Source organism: Pogona vitticeps, chromosome 7 (genome assembly GCF_051106095.1).
Source record: "Pogona vitticeps strain Pit_001003342236 chromosome 7, PviZW2.1, whole genome shotgun sequence".
Lineage (NCBI taxonomy): Eukaryota > Metazoa > Chordata > Lepidosauria > Squamata > Agamidae > Pogona > Pogona vitticeps.
The window spans coordinates 11269380-11275379 of NC_135789.1; the positions used below are offsets into that span (position 1 = coordinate 11269380).

Sequence of the window (6000 nt, forward strand, 5' to 3'; positions counted from 1 at the left end):
CGTGCCGCCCGGACCCTTTTTTCGTGGCCTGAGGGGAAGCTGCCCTTCGTGACAAAGGAAAGAAGGAACGGAGAGATGGAGGGAGAGACGCCGCTTTTGATTACCAGAGAAAAGGGGTTCCTTCCTGCCTGTCTGCCTCCCTCCTTTTCTCCAGGGCTGTTTGGAAGTTTGCCAGGAGAGGATGGCAGTGGCAGAGACTCTCCACCGGCTCTCCTCTCCTGATGCCTAAGCCCAGTTCTTCAACCACCGGCAAGCCAGCCTTGCAACCTGGCTGCCCGTTCTGCTTCTCAGGCCCAGATCAAGTATTTGAAAAGTTTGTTGGGAGAGAACCAAACCAGTGAAAACACCTGCTCACTTGCCCATCCTTTGGCGTCACTGCACCGCCTCCTCTCTTCCCAACAGGCACTTCTGGTGTGGAGAGACCAACCTCAGCCCCCTTCTGAGGTAACGGGCGTCGGAGGGTCCGGCTGGCTCCTGACAGGGCAGAGGGAGTGGGCAGCCCGTGGGGGGGGGAAGGCACCTTTTTGTTCACAAATGTCAATAAATAATAATGCACCCTCAAGTCAATTCTTACTTATGGTGACCCTCTTCAGGATACTTTAAGTAGAGACTATTCAGAAGTGATTAATTATTCCTGGGGGACACCCTGGGTCTATGAAGCTTTCCCAAGGCCACACAGGTTGGCTCTTCTGGGATGTATAGTGGGGAATCACAGTGGGGAACTGAACTCGCAGCCAGATACCTGAGCTATCCAGACAGCACCACAAATGTAAAAACAATGTGAATACAATGACAATATTGGTTGTTGTAGGTTTTTCGGGCTGTCTGGCCGTGTTCCCGAGGTCCTTCCTCCCAATGTTTCGCCAGTCTCTGTGGCCAGCATCCTCAGAGCACAGTCAGTGCAAAATGCCAGGAAGAAAATCTTCAAGAACATGGCAGACAGCCCAAAAACCCCACAACCATCGGATACCAACCGTGAAAGCCTTTGAGAATGCAATGACAATATTCTTCATATTCTTCTTACCACTGTTATTATTACTATTCATTATTAACATTCAAATGTTTTTATTATTCCTGTTCACCAATAATTAAGTATTTATTTTATTGTTGTTGTTATTAATATCATTACTTGTTTTCATTGCTGTCCTTCCTCCACTTCCCCAAAAAATATTTATTTACTTGTTGGTTAGTTTCTTAGTTTATATCCCACCTTTCTCCCAATGAAAATCACAAGGCATTGCACAACGACTAAAATAAATACAGATTTGTAAATTGACAGTTGATTCTGTTTTGAAGTAGTTTTGTTGTTTAGTCATGTTGGGTCAAAGTTGATGCCACCATCACGTTGCCCACTGCCCTTGTGGCACAAAATCAATTTGGTGGGATCAGAGAATCGTGAACTTGGAAGGGAGCCCTAAGGCGCCCAACCCCTCAGGGCAGGAATCCAAGTCCAAGCAGATCTGACCGGTGGTGGTCTAAATGTCTCTCGAAGGCCTCCAGGGTTGGAGGGCTCACCACTTCCCCCTGGGGCCATGGGTTCTGTTTTTCTTGATCTTCAGCCTCAATCTGACTTCCTGTAGCTTGAGCTCATTCTTCCGTATCCTGCACGCTGGGACTTCTGTTCTTAAAATTATTCATTGTGTTCAGGCCCGTCTCATTGGGCATGACAGGCAGTCAACCAAATTCTTCGGAGAATCATAGAAATCATAGAAAAGGGAAGTTGGAAGGGGTCAGGATATGGACAGGAAGGATATTGTCCATATTTGCTGTTTGTCGGATTGTGCGGCTATTGCTTAAACACTGGGAAAAGGGCAGGTTTGGTGCTGGGAGGAACTGGGCTCGATTTGAGATCTTGATTATGGTTAGTCCATTTTCTCCTCTTGTTTCTCCTCTGGCAGCTTCCCTTTTGCAGTGTGACCCCAGTTTAAGAAAAGACGGGGGAAGATGGTCCTTGGCTCAGAATCACGAGCAAACCTTTGGGCTCAAAAAGTGATTTCAACCCGGACCTCTTGGAAGCTGTCCACTTCTTCGCCCAGCATTGGCTGTTTGCCCCTGCTGATTAGCAAGGTCACATCAGGAAGGGGAGAATCCACCCTGCTTCCCTTTTGTAGTGTGACCCCAGTTTAAGAAAAGTGACACAGAAGGAGGCTTCCAAAATGCACTCACAGGTGATATTCTTTCCTTTAACTCCTTGTCATCTTAAATAACTACAGCAATGTTATCATATGCCCAGGCTTTGGCTTTATTTATTTATTAGATTTTTTTTACCCCCACCCCTCTAGACAATGTCTACTCGGGCCGGCTTACAAGAATACCATAAAACATCATAAAATAAACAGTGCATACAAAAGTAGCCACCAGTTTTACATTGTACAAACATGGCTGAGAAACTCCCCAAAGAAAACTTTATTTTCTTACACCTATTTTAAAAAAACAACTGCAGGAGATGCTCTTCCCAATGACAATATGTACTGTATTTCCATGCTGGGAAGTCAAAAAAAAGAAAGACAGTGTCTGGAATCCCAGCATAGTAGCAAAAGGATCAGTGGATATTTGGCAAGTCAATCACTCTGAAGTTCTGCTATTTCAGTGGACCTACCTTAATTTTAATTTACTATGCTAAGCAACAGGATTTTGACCCCCCCACCCCCCGTCTTCAGGGATTTCCTCCACTTCCCCGTGGGCCCAGCGGGGCCAAAATCGCCACCCCCTGCCTTCCCAAACCCTTCCCAGCCTTCCTCCAGCCCCCACCCCCCGCGGGCCCAGCAGGGCCAAAATTGCCACCCTTCCTTGCCCTCCCAGACCCTACCCAGCCTTTATTTTCATTTGGGGTGGGTATTAACTAGAAGAGTCCACCCAGAGGAGAAACAAAATCAAGGGATGGAATACAGAAAGAGCAGCACCATGTACAATAATTGTAATCTATATGAAAGACGTCTCGGGAGAAATCATACACGTGCATGGAATGTGGAAAGAGCTATAGTCAAAATAGTCAGCAGACATCAAAGATCTCATATATCTCTCTCTTCCTGAAGCCAGGCAAAGGATGCGTTTCCTCGCCTGCAAGGAGCAGAAGCTCCTGGACTGGCACATCTGCCAGACGAAGGAAATCCCCGCCTGGGCTTTCCCCTTCAAGGGGGGCTTTCCCTGCCTCTCCTCGGATAGAGAGGAAGGTGCAGGCTTTCCCTAGCCGTCTTTGAGGTAGGGGGCTCCGTGGAGGAGTTTTCATTTTGTGTTTTTCTTTGGAAGAGGACAGGGCGAGGGAAATCCCTTCGCGGGCTTTCCCCTTCAAGGGGGACTGAGCTGGGGGAGGGGGTGGGTCTCCAGAGCCCCCCTCTGGGCCCTTTGGAGTAACCACACCACCTCCTCTCTTCCCGACAGGCACTTCTGCTGCAGAGAGACCAACCCCAAGGTAATGGGCATCGGAAGGACCAGCTGGCCCCTGACAGGGCAGAGGGAGTGGCCGGCACCAGCATGACCCGAGCCCCTGCGGCGCCCACGGCTGGTCATCTCCAGCACTGCAGATGTTCAGACTTCGAAAGGTCCGCCGGACCAAGTTGCTTCGGGCGGCTAAGAAGCCTCCGCGTGACCATGGCCGCTGCCAGCTCACCCAACGGCGTCGAAGGGGCACCCAATCTCAGGCACCGGGCGGGCAACCCCCACAAGGGGACTGGCCCTAAGGGCCCCCAGGACCTCTGCTGTCGGGCGGGCTGCTACTCCCGGGCCAGTCAGATGGAGAGGAGCTGCAGCTCCCTGCCCAGCGCCCTGGGCACCTCTGCATTGGAGAGCAAAGAGCATTTTCTGGTGTTGCTTTTTTGCTGCCGCAGAAATGTTCTCCCGCCAGAAGGCCCGTTCTCACTGTTTTTTAGGAAGTGCGCTGTGAAGAAGAGACTGAGGAAACATCAAAGAGTGTGCCATCCCCTCAAAGGGCTAGATAGGCAGATGTGGGAGATAGCAGAGACAGGAGCACCATCAGAGGAGAAAGAAGAAGGTCGCGTGCCAGAAGCAGTGAGGGCTCGAGACCGAAGATTCCGGGAGGAAAAAAGTCAGTTAAGGCAGTTAGTTGGGACCGGGGCAAGAGAGAGGAGGGAGGAAAACCGCCAAAGAGAAAAGGTGGATGTGTTCCTGACCACCGAGGAAGGAACATCATCCAAAGAGACGGAGAAAATCACAGTGTTCAGAGAGGCAGCGACGGATGGAGCTAACAGTGGTGCTCAGGTTTTTGCTGTGCCGGTAAAGAGACCCTTGGCCGATAGTGTTGAGGCCACGAGGCAGGGGTTCTCCGAAGAAGGCTTGCAGCGGGTCTGGCGGCTGCTTCTAGGCACAGGAGCCAGGCCAGGAGAGCAGCTGGCGCCCAGCTGACATCCCCACCCCTCACAACCCTGGGGAAGCTGAGACGACTTTTCCTGCAACCATGGGAGGTGGTTCTGCTGGGTTCCAGAACCTGAGGTCTCTTGATGAGGCGGCCACAGCAAGGCGGTTCTGAGCCAGCCCGGGGCTAGAAGTGTGTGTCTGTGGGAAACCCACTTTTTCAAACCCTCCCCACAAAAGACAGTCCATCAATATCCTGGAGATGTATTTTGCCCATCTTGGTTTAAGCCCAGGTGGGAGGTGTGGGATCAGTTCAATTTTAATTACTTCGGTAGACCAACATCCAGGGGAAGGAGTCGGTTTGAGGCTGTCTGGCGGGAAAGGGCAGAGGATCAGGTCAGGAGGTCAGACATTAAATGTTTACTGCCTTCTAGACAGAAAATGTGCGGCCATTGCCTTACAATGGGAAAGCATAATGGCCATCCTATAGATGATTTTCTAAGTGCCTACATGAAAGTAAACCAGACGCCTGCCAAACCTGACTAATAAGCATTGGAGTGAAGTATGCATGCTAACTGAAAACCTTGAAAAACAGAAAGCTCATTGTGAGATCATTGTTCAAGAGAGGATATAAAGACTGTGCTGCAGTATTTTAAGAGACTCAGTGATGCACTTGATAACAAAAAAAAAAACACATTGCAACTTTGGATGAAGTGAACACACAGATCGTGGCAGACTATGAACCTCTAATCGAGAAGTTGCAGGAACTACGACAAGAACAACTTGATCTTATGTCGCTGAATATAGTTGTTCAGGCAGAGGAGTCCCCCCTTCTTTTTCTGGAGAAGATTGGGGATATGCGTCAGCGTGTCAAAGCTTTAAGGCAAAAACCATTACCAGAAGTTAAGCCTGTTGAAATCTATCCTCAAATAGGACAGGTGCCAAAAGATGTGTGGATCAAAACTTGTAAAATTAGTCAGATCAACAAGGTTTTCATTCCAAAGATAAAACTGGTTTCAAAAGGGAAAGTATGCAACTCTGGCTATGAGAAGGAAAATAGACAACCTAAAGAATTTTTGTGGCCTTTATGGCCTTTGGCAATTATAATTATTTCTCTGACTGTGGTTGCTATCATCTTCAGCCAACAGTTAACGCCATTTGTAAATGAAATAGCCTTGCTGTATGTTCTATAGATGCCTTGCAAATAGTTTATGAAAACTTAAGTAAGAGGGTTGGAGGTAGTGGTGGAAACACTATGGCATACTTAAGTGCCCAGAGTACACCTTTGGTCTAGATCCCCTTCCCCCCTTCCTTCCTTGTATCCATCATCAACTCCTTCCCCCTCCCTTGATTTCCACCCCCCTCTTGTGGGCTTTTGAAGGTCGAGACCCGAATCAGCTAAAGAAGACCCAAGGTCCTTAGAAGCTGAAATGGATTCCATTAAGCAGCTGGAACATCAATTCACAGTTTAGTCCATCCTAATCTCCTGCCCATGGTCCAGGTGGGCAGGAACCCACCCAAGCCCCTCTGTCTTTCACAAGGTGGGTTTTCTTTGCTTCTTTCCCTGTTGACCCCAAACAGCCGATGCGCTGCCATCGCCAACATCGCCAATAGCCAAACAAAAGCCAGGTCCCTGCCCGCAAGGAGTCTCCAATCTAAGTCCACATGGAGTCCAATCCTCAGAGCAAA

At 49.0% G+C, this 6000-nt stretch overlaps 1 pseudogene across 1 annotated transcript; it reads left to right on the plus strand.

Moving 5' to 3' along the window:
• Positions 1-3679: 3679 nt before the first annotated feature.
• On the plus strand, positions 3680-5504 carry LOC110072695 (tripartite motif-containing protein 59-like; annotated as a pseudogene). The gene has a single exon (XR_013538007.1). The product of XR_013538007.1 is annotated as a tripartite motif-containing protein 59-like (transcript).
• The last annotated feature ends 496 nt before the right edge of the window (positions 5505-6000 follow it).